Source organism: Chelonia mydas, chromosome 1 (assembly GCF_015237465.2).
Source record: "Chelonia mydas isolate rCheMyd1 chromosome 1, rCheMyd1.pri.v2, whole genome shotgun sequence".
NCBI lineage: Eukaryota > Metazoa > Chordata > Testudines > Cheloniidae > Chelonia > Chelonia mydas.
Window position 1 is genome coordinate 194,902,229 of NC_057849.1, and position 16,871 is coordinate 194,919,099.

The window sequence follows — 16,871 nt, forward strand, 5'->3', positions numbered from 1 at the left end:
AGCACTGTACTGAAAACAAGTGGTAAGAACTCCACCTTGAACCAAGTCTAGTTTAAGTTTAGGAATTGTGTTGGGATCACCCTGCAAGTAGTAACCAAAGCTGTGGCTGGTGTTTGCTGATAAATTTCTGGGGTCATATCTGCTGGACCAGGGTAGTGACTATACACAGACTCTCAGGGTGTGACCTGCATGCTGGCAGGCTGTTTGTGAGTGACCCAAGTTGCGACCTACAATAGCGAAGCATTGTGAGGCACTTCGAGTTGCAGTGCAAGTGATGACACTCAGTGATCTGGGCTCCACCCTGGAATGTCAGACCCTCTGAAACACTTGGCATTGGCTGCTCTCAGAAGACAGGATACTGGGCTAGATGGACCATTGGTCTGACCCAGCATGGCCTTTCTTATGTAGGGGAGTTATTATTAAATTGTTTATTATTTATTAATGGATTGTTAGAATAAGGGCGTGTGCTTTGAGTGGCTAAATGTGACAACAAAATATTTGTTGAATCACCCCAAGTGACACGACTCTGCAACCATTAGCACGTTCTGAAGACACTGAAACATGTCACTTCCTGACTTGAACCTTTATTCCTGGGCAATCTGGTGACACATCACAACCTCACCTTCCATTTTGCAGAAGTTCTCTGAATAAAGAACTGGGTTTTGACGGGTAACAAGTAACAAAATACTACTTGGATCATCTCAGGTGACATGTCTCTGCAACCACTAGGCTGTTCTGAAGTACCTGTACTTTGGTCATGTTACTCCCTGGCCCAAAGCTTTTTTCTTTGCAAGAAGTGCTGACCCATGTCACTATAGCCAGCCCCTCAACACACACACACACACACTTGATTTCAACCCCCCATAAATGACAAAATACTGCTTGGGTCACCCCAAAGTGACAAGTCCTTTTAACTATTACACTGTAGTGAAGAGTACCCCTACTACGCTCTCCTGCTTGGTATTTCTAGTCTGGGGAAGGGGTGGGGCTGTGAGGGGAGAAGCACCACACAGTTTAGAGTGAACAACTAGGGCTGGTCAAAAGTTATCCATTAAAGTTGTTTCTTGACATAAAATTAGGTTTTAAACTAAACAAAATTTTTCACACAAAGTGTTTGATTTCTGCAGAAAATTTTGACTTCTTGTCCAAGAAGATCATCTGAAAACCAAGAAATTAGGCTAATAATTTTTATTTGGAAATGCTTTTATGGTGCCTCATGGCAATGGTAGTTCAGGTCCCTCTTGGCTCAATTCTCCTGTATGGGCTGGGCTCCTAAACTGGACTATATCTCCCATGAGGCACGATGGCCATGTGACTCATAACGCACTGTAGTAACTAAGAGCCCTCCCCATTTACTGTCCCCTCACCAGCTGTTGCAAATATCACAATGGTCACATTATATATAAGACTGGAAATCCTCGCTCTTCTGGCACACACGATTTTTCGCTAAGCCTTCCTTTAATGTTTTTGTTTTTACGTCCTTTTTGTCCTCATGCCAAAGACTGAAGAACCGTTTTCTGAATCTCAGTGTATTTTGATGAATCTTACTGGCAATTTGGACCCAGGCAGATTTTTCTTTTCAGAACCCTTCTTTCTCTAGTCATGATACACTTCTGCTGTGACCTGGAATCCTACTTTCGCCATCTCTGACTCAAGGAATATTTCCACTACACCACTGAACAGCACACTAACCCACAGAAACCTTCCTACCAACGCTACAAGATGAAGGATTCTGCATGGATTCCTCCTGATGGTCGAAACAACAGACTGGACTTCTACATAGAGTGCTTCCGCTGACGTGCACGAGTTGAAATTGTGGAAAAGCAGCATCACTTGCCCCATAACCTCAGCTGTGCAGAACGCAACGTCATCCACATCCTCAGAAACAACTCTGACATCATAATCAAAAAGGCTGACAAAGGAGGTGCTGTCATCATCATGAATAGGTTGGAGTATGAACGAGAGGCTGCTAGGCAACTCTCTGACACTACGTTCTACAGGCCATTACCTTCTGATCCCACTGAGGATTACCAAAAGAAACTACAGCATCTGCTCAAGAAACTCCCTGAAGAAGCACAGGAACAAATCTACACAGACACACCCCTAGATCCCCGACCAGGGGGTATTCTATCTGCTACCCAAAATCCATAAACCTGGGAATCCTGACGCCCCATCATCTCAGGCATTGGCACTCTGACAGCAGGATTGTCTGGCTATATAGACTCTCTCCTCAGGCCCTATGCTACCAGCACTCCCTGGTCACTCAACAACAGACCTAAAAGTTCAATTTTTCAGAAAAAAAATTCAAAACCAGACTTCAACGAGAAACTGCAGAACTGGAATTAATTTGCAAACTGGACACCATCAAATTAGGCCTGAATAAAGATTGTGAGTGGCTGGGTCACTACAAAAAATAATTTTCACTCGGTTGATACTCATACCTTCTTGTCAACTGTTGGGAATTGGCCACTTCCACCATGATTGATGACTTCGTTAGCACTACAAAAAATAATTTTCCCTCTGTTGATATTCACCCCTTCTTGTCAACTGTTGGGAATAGGCCACATCCACCCTAATTGAATTGGCCTCGTTAGCACTGACACCCCCCACTTGGTAAGACAACTCCCATCTTTTCATGTGCTGTATATTTATACCTGCTTACTGTATTTTCCACTCTATGCCTCCGACAAAGTGGGTTATAGCCCATGAAAGCTTATGCCCAAATAAATTTGTTAGTCTCTAAGGTGCCACAAGGACTCCTCATTCTTTCTCTCGACCCTCTTCCCATAAACACAGCTCATGTGTCACAGTCTTCTCATATGCACTGTAGTTGGAGCCATGTTGGTCCCAGGATATTAGAGACACAAGGTGGGGAATACCTTTTATTAGACCAACTGGCATTAGTGAGAGAGGCAAGCTTTCGAGTCACACAGCGCTGAGGAAGAGTTCTGTGTGACTTGAAAGCCTGTCTCTCCCACCAACAGAAGTTGGTCTAATAAAAGATATTACGTCACAGTCTTCTCAGTCATACTGTGAGACAAGAAACCACAGAGCAGTCTGGCAGAGCCGTTCTAGGAGATGGCCTGCCCCCATATCATCAGCGCCGACATGGCAAATTGCTGAGTCAGTATCTTTAAAAGTGAAGTACTGTCATAGCCCTATCCATTGTGCTAACTAGTTTCTCTGATGATGACAGACATTGCTATTCATGAAGCAGCATCACCTATCAATCTTATTCTTGCGTACTGGTCTGAACGGTATTAACACTGTACAGGGCCTAGCATAATGGCGGCCTGGTCCATGGCTTTCCCCAAAGAGAAATAAACAAAGAGGATGCCTTCGATTCAGGCATAGTTTCTAAGGCTATGTCTACACTTGCCATTTAAAGTGCGAAAAGTCCCTTTTTTGCACTAAAACTGCGGGAGCGTCTACACTTGTTAATGAATTTTTGTGGTGAAACTCAGAAGTTTCACCGCAAAAAGAAAACCACCTTCACGAGAGTCATACAGCTTACAAAATCAAACATAAAAAAAAAATTGTTACAGCACACTATTACTAAGAAATCGCTTACCTTCTCATTATTTCATTATAAAATAAATCAATTGGAATATAAATATTGTACTTACATTTCAGTGTATAGTATATAGAGCAGTAGAAACAAGTCATTGTCTGTATGAAATTTGAGTTGGTACTGACTTCGCTAGTGCTTTTTACGTAGCCTGTTGTAAAACCAGGCAAATATCTAGATGAGTTGATGTACCCTCTGGAAGATCTCTGCGTACCCACAGGGATATACGCATTCCTGGTTGAGAACCGTTGGACTAGATGATCATGATGGTCCCTTCTGACCTTAAAGTCTATGAGTCTAAGATCTCAGTTCCATTCTTGGCTCTGCCACCGGGCTTCTGGGTGACCTTGGGCCAGTCACTTCACCTCTCTGTTCTTCAGTTTCCCCCTCTGTAAAATGGGGATAATTATACCAACCTTCCTGGTAAAGGGCTTTGAGATCTGCTAATGACAAGTGCTATATAACAGCTAGGGATTATTATTATTCCATACATCTACATTTAATATATTTGTGTAATTAGTGGAACCAGATATATCGGTCATCAACATTAGCACAATATTGTTTGGAAAATGGATGGTCGTGTATTTTGGCAAAAAAGAAAAGAAAATTATAAGTTCTTTGCTTTTGCCTTTAAACAGGATCATGTTAAAGCAAAGACATCTAGGAAGAAAAATGCTCCATTTTGGCATGTGAAAGCAAAATGTAAATTTGATGGGTGGGTTTTGGTTGGATCTGACTATCAAAAAGAGACTGAAAAAGCAGGATCACAATGTGAACATAACTGTAAAAGTGACAGGAGAAATAAAACACAGCATCGGCCTAGAGCACAAACATCTGCCAGAAAGGAAAGAATTAAGAAAACAAATCAAACTGACTCTACTGCACTAATAGCCAATAACTTTAGTGAAGTAAAATCCAGTACTGTTTTTCAAAAAATAGCTTGTGAAGGAAGGATGGATGGACTGATTGCAGTATCTGTCAGGACTGCATTAACATCCAGGAAAAACAAGATGCCTCTGAAATAATCACATACAACAGCCCACTCCTATTGCAATTCATTGATATTTCCCCTTTCTCACTGCATAGAATATTGTGTATTGAATCAATAAAATTATTAGCTACCTTCTTTTTTGACCTCTTCCTGTCACTGTCCTGCAATATGCTTATTACATTTGCATACGGTTAACCTTGAACAGTGTCTCTCATAACTTCCACAAACTCTGAAGCTCTGATGGAGCTTGTCATTCAGAATGTGCTTTTTTAACAATTCTGAATGAGTTTTCAGCACCGGCTTTGCTGTCCCTGATTAGGGGCTCTCCATCTCTTGTGGCATAATGCCTCTCCGTAATGGTGATTTTGGGACATAATTGAACAGGCCTGCCTACAGCTGAGTACGATAATGTATGTTTGAAGGAGAATTCACATGGTCCTGCTCATCTTTCTCCGGGCATGTGAGAATTGATTTAACAAAAAGATAAATTTCTTCAAATTTCCTGTTTATTCTCAATCACTATTTTCTTGTCAAATTCAAGAATGTTTTTAGCAAAGGACAGCTGTTGTCCCTGCACATGTTTTACCCCACTGTTATGTCCTTGAGCAGTTTGATGAGATGTGCTGTACTGAAAATCAGGCTGAGTTTGCTAATCATTTAGCTGCATTCATGCATAGTTTTCCCATTTTGCAATAACGCAAATACTTGCTAGAAAAACTTCTTGTGATCAGTGGAAACCCTTACATTAGAATAGTCTCCACATATTTTTATTCATTGCATTGCACAAATGTTATATTGCAAAATCATTTGGCTTTCACACACACACAACAGACTTCAAAATAAGCGCGGAGATAATATAGATGAAACATCTGGTTGAAAACTTTGTAGTAGCATAATTCAAGACCAGCTAAAGTCATATGCCACTTTTTGTGGTCTGTGACATTGACCAGTTATCCTAAGGGTATCTGGAGAAAGTCAGGCCAGCCAATATGAAATTGCTGGATCGCTTTGGTCTGCTGTTAATAATGCTGCTGCCGGTAGTATGTAGATTGAGTTTGAAGGGCACTTAGCACATAAAAACATAAGATTCAATGTTTGCCTGATGGGGGTCTCTTGACAGCTAGTGACCCTGTGGCATCAAGGTACAAGTCATATACACCCACTGTCTGAAAATCCAACATTAGGAACAGCTTAGCCTTCGTGAATCTATGAAAGCATTTTATTGGCCCTTCTGCACATGCACCGTTATCAAAGTTTCTCCCTCCATGTGGATATTTGGTGTAGTAGGTTGGTTGTGTCAGGATTACAAACCATAAAAGCTTCCTTATGGAGAGGCAGACAATCCAAAATTATATGGGAATTCTATGCAGGAACTCATGAAAAAAAATCTTCCCTTTTGTGCTAAACAGGGTCTTAAAGTACAAATCCTTAGGAATGCTTATCTGTGGATGTCACCAATGATTAGCATTAACAACAACAACTGCCGTCTACTAAAATATTTTTGGCTATAAGAAATAGTAACTTCTTTCACTCTGAAACTGTAAAATAAGTAAAGTGAACAGATGCAATGGAATACACCAATTGAGTAAACATATTTTCATTAATGGTGAACCATGCATCTTACTCATTATAATTGCATTTAAGTCAGAGCACAGCAAAAATCAGAACTTTGACCCTTGACTATGTCCATCAGAGATTTCCATGTATGATAGCAAGTAAGTTGAAAGAAAACAAGATGCAGCTTGATTGTTATAGCAAAGTACTGAATTGCATCTTTTCAAATACTATTCACTGACTATTCAGAGAATGAAACAATCCTGTCCAAGAAAAACCCTTCATCTGATCATGTAATCTGAATGTACCTTTAGTATTTAAAATGTTTCAAATATTGATTAGTTCAGCAGAGGACATCAAAATTATTTGCATAAGCATTAGGGTTTATCAAAGCAAAGGTGTTGTCATTACAGCTATAAAGTTGTTAGGATAATATACAGCAGGGGGAATTGTTTTGTAGTTTTCCACAACATTGGGCAAATAGGGTGGCATTTTTATGATGGAACCTTGGAATTATGAAGGAAAGGAACAGGAGGTATTCTAACCACAGATGAGTTCTTCCTTGAAAAGGAAAGTTCACCAAGACATATTGATACTGCATGAGTCTCAGGCAATTCAAAAGACACTAGCTGCTTCAACTAACTGTAGTGTATAAGAATAAGGGAGTATCCCCTAAGTAGCCTTTGGTGTTATATGTTTTAGAAGCCATCGAAAACCAGTCAGAGGAGCAGTATGCATTAAACCTAATCCTTGTATGTTTTTGACCTAGTTGTGCCCATGTAGTTTCATCTCATTTTTGTTTTGTAAAGAGCAAAAGACACAACAGTCATTATAAAAAACATTTGTAACACAATTAAACAAATTGATAAATGTAACCATGTTCCTTGTTCTTATTTGTCTAAGAATAAATCAGTGTTCTTATCAACTTCCTAATTTTAACTGTCACATAATATCTGTGAAAACGTAACAGCTGGATTTGCAACAGGTTGGTTGAATGTTGTTTTGGAGTGATTTTACATGTCTCTTGTATGTTTACTAACAAAGGAAAAGCAAAATAGAAATGGGAATACAACATTTAGCAGAGTGTTGCCCAGAAATGAAGCTTTGGCTCTGGGAGTGGCATGGCATCATCTCTTCATAACAGTTGCAAGGATGTGACCCTGGAGGTGACCAGAGAAGTATTTTGGCATATATGTAACCAGTCAAAACTCAGTTCCTTATTCAAATTCCATGTACAAAAAGGAACTGGGGTGGCGGTGTGACAAAGCTTCAGGTCAGAGGTGACGTGTCCCAGCTACTTTAGAACCCTCTGAGTGCAGGGATGTGCCATGGGGGGGTGACCCAAGAAGTATCCTGTCACAGCCAGTCAAAACCTACTTCCTCATTTGAATAATGAATAAATTACTAATATAAATTGTTATGAAATTCATTCACATTTATTTTGGTGACATTTCTAAAAAAAAAACAAAAACCTTTAATTGATTATCATATTTATTTTTTTTAATTTTGGGCTTTGAATAAAGAACTGGGACCAGCCTACTTTCCCCTCCCCTCTCCTCCCTCCCTGGATGCAACAGATCCCAAATCCCGATGCTGGGTCCTTCAAAAGTTTTGAATGCACTCTCCGTGGCACTCTGGGTCCCTCATCTGCCTTTTATTGCTTTTCTCAAAGGATGAGGAACTACAGAGGGAAGGGAGCCATCTCTCTCCTCTAGGACACTACATATTTCTTGGGCACCCCGTCCTAAAGCATTCACAACCTGATATGAAGTGCTGTGAAACAGAGTCCCTTCCTCACTGTGTTTTATTAGGTCATCTCCTGGTCATGTCCCTGATGTGGTCTGTCCTCTGAAAGACCTGGTGGTTTTGGAGAGAGGTGTACACATTGAGTGGGAACTTCAAAGCTCTCTACACAATAAGCAGCTGGCCTCAAACAACTAAAGCAGATATCCCAAGAAGGGCATTAAGCCCCCTCTGTGTATCTTATCTTCTATCTTAGGCATTTTTAAAGCCCCTATAACCATACGATCTAAACCCTCCCATGGGGCACAGTCAGCTTTGCACACTGCAGGAACCATTCCCCTACACACACACTCTTTCTCTTGACCCTCTTCTCATGAGCACAGCTCGTGTGTCACAGTCTTCTCATACGCACTGTAGTTGGAGCCATGTTGGTCCCAGGATATTAGAGACACAAGGTGGGGAATACCTTTTATTAGACCAACTGGTGTTAGTGAGAGGCAAGCTTTTGAGCCACACAGCTCTGAGGAAGAGTTCTGTGTGACTTGAAAGCCTGTCTCTCTCACCAACAGAAGTTGGTCTAATAAAAGATAGTACGTCACAGTCTTCTCAGTCATATTGTGAGACAAGAAACCACAGAGCAGCCTGGCAGAGCCATTCTAGGAGATGGCCTGCCCCCCACATCATCAGCGCTGACATGGCAAATTGCTGAGTCAGTATTTCTAAAAGTGAAGTACTGTCATAGCCCTATCCATTGTGCTAACTGGTTTCTCTGATAATGACAGACATTGCTATTCATGAAGCAGCATCACCTGTCAATCTTATTCTTGCACACTGGTCTGAATGGTATTAACACCATACAGGGCCTAACGTAGTGGCGGTCTGGTCCATGACTAGGGCTCCTAGGTGCTATGGAAATACAAATCATCCCAGCTCTTCTGAGACTTTATCTCCGTGTCAGAAACAGGATTACAACCCTGGTTTACCAATTCCCATCCTGTACCTAGCCCGCTGGGGGACACGCTATCTCCCAAAGAAAGCATGGGGGTAGTAATTGTCCCCATAAACCAACCCTGCAAATATATAGCATTTAAGATGTTCACAGACGGGTGTAGCCAAATATTATTCTTATTTTACAGCTTGGAAAACTCATGCTCCGAACAGTTAACTCACCTGCCTGAGAGGCTCTCATCTAGCACAGCGTTTCTCAAACTGGTCTGCAAGGGCACTCCAGGGGGACCGCAGGCCCTGCTGATCATCTCCACCCCCTCCCTCCCATCGCCTCCTGCATGCTGGGGAACAGCTGTTCAGCAGCATGCAGAAGTTGCTGGGAGGGCGGGGAGGAGGGTGGACAGGGTGTGTTCGGAGGAAGGGGACGGAAGGAGGAGGGGGAGGGGTGTTGCTAGGTCAGGAAAAGGTGGGGGGGTCCTTGGGGGAAGGGGTGGAGTGGGGGTAGGGCTTGGGGCTGAGTGGGGGGCTTGGGGGCCGTGAAAAAATTTAAATCAAAATGAGGGTTCTCAGGTTGCTAAAGTTCAAGACCCACTGATCTAGCTGATTCGTGAGCATAGGAATGTGACTCCAGAGACCTAGTTTACCAAGGCTGAACCGCTGAGAACATGTTATTTAACTTCCAAACCCCAGTCTCCTCATCTGAAAAATGACATTTAGCTACTAAATAATGTAAGTCAAACCACAAGCAAAGTGCAACGGCCGATCAGCACAGGGATTAGAGTTCAGACTCGTCCGCTTCCCAGGCTGGTGCTTCAGCCACAAAATCAAGCCTCTTTAGGGGAAGCACCAGCCCGCCCAGCAGCTCTTTGCGAAACTCAGAGATTCATCCCCCCCCATAAAAATGGCTTTAATTTCCCTCTGTTTGATTGCAATTCATTTATTCTCCCATGATTTTGTCCCCACTGCTACCCCCCACCCCGCTTGCACCTCTCCTCCCTGAAAACAAAAAATTCAGGGGGTTGAAGACTCCTGCAAAACGATTTTTGTTTTCGGGCGTGGGGGACGAATTACTTGGATAATGCTGCAAACGTGGATTTTCCAAACAAGAGCAACAGTGTTACCCACTTCTAATTAGCACCAGATTTACATGTAACCCTTCTGCCCATCAGAGTTGGCAGCAACAAGGGCCGGGTTCAATATCTAGGGGATCCATTCCAATAACACAATGCAAACCGGCTCGAGCCCCCGCCCAGTGACCTGGGACAAATATATACCACCCCTACTGGGCGCCTCCAAGAAGCAATACTTCCCCTCTTCCCAATACTTCAGAGTCTGAGTGTGGCAAAAAGCCTTTTAATAACAGAGAGAAAGAATGTGGCATTATGTTGGGGAAACACCACCAACAGGATTCATAACACAACCCATGAGCAAAAACCCACCCCAAGCAAATTGGGTCATGTCCTTTCCCTTTGGTTCTTGAGTCCAGCAACCTGAAATCATCCAAAGTCCCAAAAGTCCAATGACCCAAAAGTCTCTGTCCCTGGTCAGGGCAGCCCCAGAGTTCGAAAGTTTATCTGCAGAGCTTTACCTCCCAACCTGGGTGGAGATCGGGGGGGTGGGGGGGGGAAGATAGGTAAGGGGCACCTTACATGATCTGAAGCTGACTGCCCCACAGCTCCATAGGGCTCCGCTCCACTCCACCAGCTCCACGTCCCACAAGCAGCTCCCGCCGTCCCACGAACTGCTCCACCAGCCTGTCCACAAGGCATTCCAGTCATCCCGCAAACTGCTCCACAATATATCTTCAGGTTCCCCCACTACTTAACACAACGCTCAGTGATTTCAGCTCTTAGTCAGTTCAGCTCTTTGGTGAATTCAGCTTGTAGTAGGGGAGCCTCAGTGCTGGTGCACCATTAGCCCACAGTGAGCTCAGCAGCCTGTAACTAATGGAATCAAAATTAGCTCTGATATTCCACAGTGGAGAGAGGAGAAAGTGCAATTAACATGTAAGACCCTCACCAAGGGGCCCATACCACCAAGTATTAATACTTGTCCCCAATCTCTCTCAATTCACAGAGTTTTGGAACCCATGACCCTTGCCTAGCGAGTGCTACTTAGTTGATGGTGAGTCCCTCCATCATAACAAAAGGCCAAGTACAGTTCCAAGCACAGTTCCCATAATCAGGGTAATAACAATTTATTCTTCCTGCCCCAATAACAGAGACACTGGGGATCCCACAGCAGCCAAAGTGACCATTTGGGCAGCTATGGCCTCATTCTAGGCGGGGTGGGTGTGCCTATGCAAATGAGATCGGCTCCTGAAGTTCTTTTCCACAACTTGCCACACCTCACCACCAGATGTCAGGGTGGAGCTCATCCTGACTCTGCTTACATACACAATCTTTTTCATGGACTGAAGGTCCCCGGGAGAGTAACGAAGTAATTTTGGCAAAACTGTTGTAGGTTGGCTGGTATTTCATTGTCATTCCCCTTGGGGCAAGATGCGAATACAGACTAATATGCAATATAATTAAAATCATAATGGTTAAATAACGGAGTTCAGTCCGTTCGTCTCCTCAACATGCCCTGCTGCTTTTGCCTTTGAGTTAGAGTAGTTTCAGTTTCTTTCCTGTGGAAACAGGAGGTTTTCCCTAATCAGTGTTTCAAGGCAATGCTTCTCAGTCAAATGCAATACAAATCAACCTGCTTTGAACACAGCCCTTGTCCTGGGTGACTTCATTTTCCCATGTGGCTGACCTTGCTGTCTCTCACTTCCTCTTCCTAACCTTCCTTGTTTCACCAGCTGCTCTGGTGCATTTCCATTCACTGCCCTGGTCTCTCTTCATGTGTCTTCACTTCATCCCCCTCTCTTTCTCACTCAGCCTCCTCTGCCTGATCAGCTCCTTATTTCTTTTAAAAGTGACCTCTAAAGATGTGGAAATGAGTTTTTGTCCTTTTCTTGCTTTGATATATTAAAAAGGCCTGAAAATAAAAAGTGGGTTTTTTTCACTTTTTTCCCTCTAGAAATATTAGAAATGTTAAGTTTAATCTTCTCTTTTGTGGTTGTTTTTTCTTTTTGTTGTTGTTCTTGGATGGCTCAGAAACATGTAATGAAGTTTTCACAGCCATTAAATGAAGAAGTAGGTTACTGAACTCTTACAAAGCATTTTCTCCCAAGTCTTTGAGTTGTCGGTATTTAGCAAAATCAAACAAAAACAAAATGCTTTAAAGAGCCTGAATAAAATCACTTTCCTACTGAGTTATGTTTCACTTCCTTGGTACTTGTAATGTCATCATTCTACTAGTTCTCCAGTTATCCAGAGTTTTCAGGGAAAACAGGACAGATGAGACCTGAATGTCTAATGTAAAAAAAGCTTGAAAAGTTTGTTTTGTATAAATCATAGAAAAAGAAAGAATTCCACACAAAATTCCAATTTGTTTTCCCTTTCCAGATCACTTTTAAGGCCACTTGCTCTTTCACTCCCCCAGCTACATCATTCAGTCCTTCTTTTACCATGGTCTGCTTCCTCTCCACTTAGTCCCGTCGCACTTTTTTTCAGGAGCCTCCCGCCCCAGTGGGACTTGCACTCCTAAGCCCTGCAGGCTCCTTTGAGAATCTCACATGCTACTGGTTCCATGGTCACCGTCCACCCTTGATTCCTTTGCCCACTCTCCTACTGCTGTCTGTCTGTCTGACCCGTTTCCCACTCTGGTTCACACCGCTCAGAGCACCTCTTGAGAAAAGCCCAGCAGACTTCCTCTGCTACAAATTTGTTATTGCTTCTTCTTTGCCTGCTTCCAAAAAGTCTACATTGCTAGATCTTGTTTGTTTATGTGATGCTGACCCCACTGTACACTTATGCCTTGTCTATAGTAGAGCAGTTTTACAAAGTCTCCCTGTTGCTAACATAGATTCAGCTGCACTAATAGCAACAATACTAGGAACCCTAGGACCGGGGGTCTTGCAACCATTTCAATAAAAACAGCTGCCTATGGCTCCAGCTGCTTTTAAAACTAGTCTAAATGAACTACTTTTGAAACCAGTTAGAAGTTTCCCAGTTTAGACTTGGCCCCTAGTGTAGACAGCGCCCCTGCTCCAGCAGCTATTTTTAGTACCTTGTCTGTTCAAACTGTTCTGAGTGAGTTTAATCAACACAGTGCTGAAATCAGCTGTCACAGCCAAATAGCCATTTCACTGAGGGCTCCCGTTGTTGTCATCTCCAGGGTAGCTGAACTGGTTTTAGCATGATTGGAATGGTTTGTAAAAGTCTCTGACTGTAGACAAAGCTGCCCCATTTTCCATTTTGCTCACAGAACCTAAGCCTTAAAACATTGCCAGAGTTAAATACCAGGAAATGTTCTGTTGCTATGGCTCCTTGTCCTTTTGTGCTGATGCCTGAAATACTCCCATTTTGGCAGTAACAACCAGCAGTGTAATTTTTATTAACCACTCTGTAGCCAGGTACACTGATGTCTCAGAGCGTTCATTTTAACTCCTGGAAACTTTGGATGAATCTTGGACAGTCACCTCGCATGTCATTCAACTTGGGGGATAGAGTGGCATACGTTTACGTACAGGTGTATCAGATTCATATAAAATACAGCAGTCTCTGAATGCCAAATAAGAAACACAAAGGAAGCATAATGAGTTTTTTATTGTCTGAAGAGTACAAAGGAATGATGAGCCTGATCCAAAGCCCACTTAAGTCCATGGAAGCCTTTCCATTCCCTTCCATGGGCTTTGGAGCATTAAGAAAATACAAAGATAAATGCAATATAAATAATAATACCTAGTTCTTATATAGCCCTTTGCATCTGTAGAACTCCAAGTGCTTTACAAAGGTGGCCAGTACCATCATCCCCCATTTTACAAATGGGAAACTGAGCCACAGAGAAGTAAATGACTTGCCAGCCGCCAGCAATAAAACCAAGAATAGACTCCACTTCTCCTGAGTCTCAGTCCAGTGCTCTTTGCACTAAAGCCATACTCTGGCATGTCTTTAACAAATGTCTGACATTTGTTCACTGCTTTACGATACAAGAAAACAGAGGAAACATCCTAAAGCTAAGAGGAAAAGAAATCATGGGGAAAAGAGGTCACGCAGAATATATGTCAGAAGAAATACGATGCTAAATCAGGCAGTTTCCACTGCACAGCAATGATAGCCTATAAAAAAGTCTCCAACTCAGTTTCACCACATCCACTAATAGAGCTCACCCTCCACTTCCCCATTTTTTATAGTTATTTGTCAGTCAGATAGCTCTACAAATAGATTAACACCCTGATCTTCCAGCCATTTTTGAAGATGAGTAACTTTGCACACAGGAGTAGCACTGTCATGTGCAATAGGACTGCTCACATGAATAAAGTTATCCAACTGTTGGCAGGATTGCAGTCTTAATGTCAACACATTTATAGAATTCTTCCCACTTTCAAGAACTGAGAAATTTTTGAGAATCAGCAAGTACGAGCTTTGGGTATTTCTACACTGCAGCTGGGAGGTGTGGCACTGGCGGCAGCTCAGGCTAGCCACTCTGAACCAGGGGTCAGGCAGGCTTGGACTCCAGCTGCTAACCCTCGTCACAGCATCCACACTGCTATTTTTAGTACGCTAGCTCAAGCTGAGCTAGGGCCTGTCTACCCATGCTGGGAATTCCACCTCCCTGGTGCAGAGAACACATACTAGACTGCCACATAACCCTGCTCAGAGCAGGCCTAATTAACATGATGGTAAAAAATACCAGTGATCCCTGGCATCTTGTTTACACAAGCATTCCCCGTGTTGCTACCATCAATGGAACCGCACTAGCGTTAGCCCCGGGAAGAAGGGAGACGTAGACAACACCTTGGCAGTTCTGTGACAGACATCTGAATTAGTGTGAAAGAATGCCCCCCCCACCCCGAAACAGGGACAGTTACTGTCTCTGTGGTTTGGTATTGTCTTTAACAGTTTATTTTGAATGGTTAAAATTCCAAATGCAGCACCAAAGAGACAATATGCTTTTGCAAAGCAGAAAATTTATGTCTGGCCACAGATGAATGGATGAGCTGCATACACGGCTGGATTAACTTTTTGTGGGCCCGGCGACAAACATATTTGTGGGCCCCCCTGCGGAAAGAAGGGGCCAGGGGCAAGAGCACACCGGGCAGGGTGGATTTGATTTACATCACTAGTCAGGAAGACTCTATTTAACCTTGGTTTCTACATAAAAGTGCATTCTTGTTGGTTGTTATAACCTTAATACATATTCTTCGCAACTCAGCGACAGATGTAGGTTTCATTTTTAGAAGGTACACACTATACATTTTTAAATGGTGGATTTATTTTGGAAACTTTTCAGATGAGTTTTTAAGCTATATCAGAAAATGAATGGTTGTTTGGTTATTTCATTTACCAAAGATAATTGAAACAGATATTTATGAAGTCATTGGGAGGTGAACTATCTCCAATTCAACAGGTTAATCATTAATATTTGGAGGATTTTCTTGCCATGCTGTATTAGAAAGAGAACATCACCACACAGACATTTAAATTGTTTTATTTAACTGAAACAACCACATTAAGTATTCTGGATTTTTTCTTCAACAGCAAACATAATATTTTAACAAAAAAGCATATGTCCCTCGCTTCTCACATTTATCTCCAGACTTCTTCTCCTTGTCCAGTTCTATTCCACCCCCAACAATCTTCTATTTATTGAACTTTTTTGAAACTTTTCACATTTAAAGAGAGGTAAGGGATTGACTCTGTGAACACAAATTTGCAGAGGGACAATAGAGTTGAGGTCTATTATTTCTCACCTCTCTATATTATTTATTTATTTTAAAACATTTTTGCTGTGAACAAGCATGTTACCTCTGGAAAGACAAATCCACAGTTTGAGAACCGCAAAACTAAGCACCTCTGATGGTATCTTCTAGACCAGAGGTGGGCAAACTTTTTGGCCCAAGGGCCACATCAGGGTTACAAAACTGTATGGAGGGCTGGGTAGGGAAGGCTGTGCCTCCCCAAACAACCTGGCCCCTGCCCCCTATCCGACCCTCTCCCACTTCCTGCCCGCTGACTGCCCCCCTCAGAACCCCCGACCCATCCAACCCCCCCACCGCTTCTTGTCCCCTGACAGCCCCCTCCCGGACCCCCCACCCCTAACTGCCCCCCCAGGACCCCACCCCCTATCCAACACCCCCGTTCCCTGTCCCCTGACTGCCCCAACCCCTATCCACACCCCGGCCCCCTGACATGCCCCCTGGGACTCCCACGCCCTCTCCAACCCCCCCGTCCCCTGACCGCCCACCCAAATCTCCGCCCCATCCAACCGCCCCCTGCTCCCTGTCCCCTGACTGCCCCCTGGGATCCCTTGCCCCTCATCCAACGCCCTGGCCCCCTTACCATGCCGCTCAGAGCGGCATGTCTGGCAGCCGTGCTGCCCGGCCAGCACCAGACACGCTGCTGCGCTGCCCTGCAGGAGCGCGCAGCTCCACCGCCCAGAGCGCTGCCCGCGCGGCGATGTAGCTGCGGGGGAGGGGGGACAGCAATGGAGGGGCCGGGGGCTAGCCTCCCTGTCTAGGAGCTCTGGGGCTGGGCAGGATGGTCCCGGAGGCCAGATGTGGCCCGTGGGCTGTAGTTTGCCCACCTCTGTTCTGGACTGAGCATTGAGTCCCATTGGGTAGATAGAAAGATTAACCGAAATAATCTATACAGAAGCCTGTGGAACCCCATAAGATTGGGTCCCTAATTCATGAACGATTGGAACTCATTTACAAAACTTTTCTTAAACATTACATGAATGTATTGTCTCATACTATAGAATTAGAATTTATAATCCCTATTCCATGATGAGACATAATGTATCTTAATTAAAACGATCTTTAGATAGGTTTTTTCCTCAAAAATCCGATTTAAATAAAAAAAATCCATTGATTTTTATCCACCCTGACAGCAGGGCATGGTGGGGGCGGGGAGAGCGGGAGAGAAGGATTGGTCCCCAGCTGGAGCGAGGCAGGGGCCAGGGGCAAGATGAGCACAGTGGGGCATGCGGGGAGGATTAGTCCCTGCTGACTGGAGC

The 16,871-nt window shown here is 43.5% G+C and overlaps 1 long non-coding RNA gene across 1 annotated transcript in view; it reads right to left on the bottom strand.

Annotated features, from left to right (window-relative positions):
- LOC119567035 overlaps window positions 1–10,505 on the bottom strand; it is a 26,488-nt gene extending 15,983 nt beyond the window's left edge. Inside the window, exon 1 of the long non-coding RNA XR_005226706.1 lies at window positions 10,454–10,505. This is a non-coding gene — a long non-coding RNA (uncharacterized LOC119567035). The remainder of the gene's footprint in view (window positions 1–10,453) is intronic.
- Between the last annotated feature and the right edge of the window lie 6,366 nt (window positions 10,506–16,871).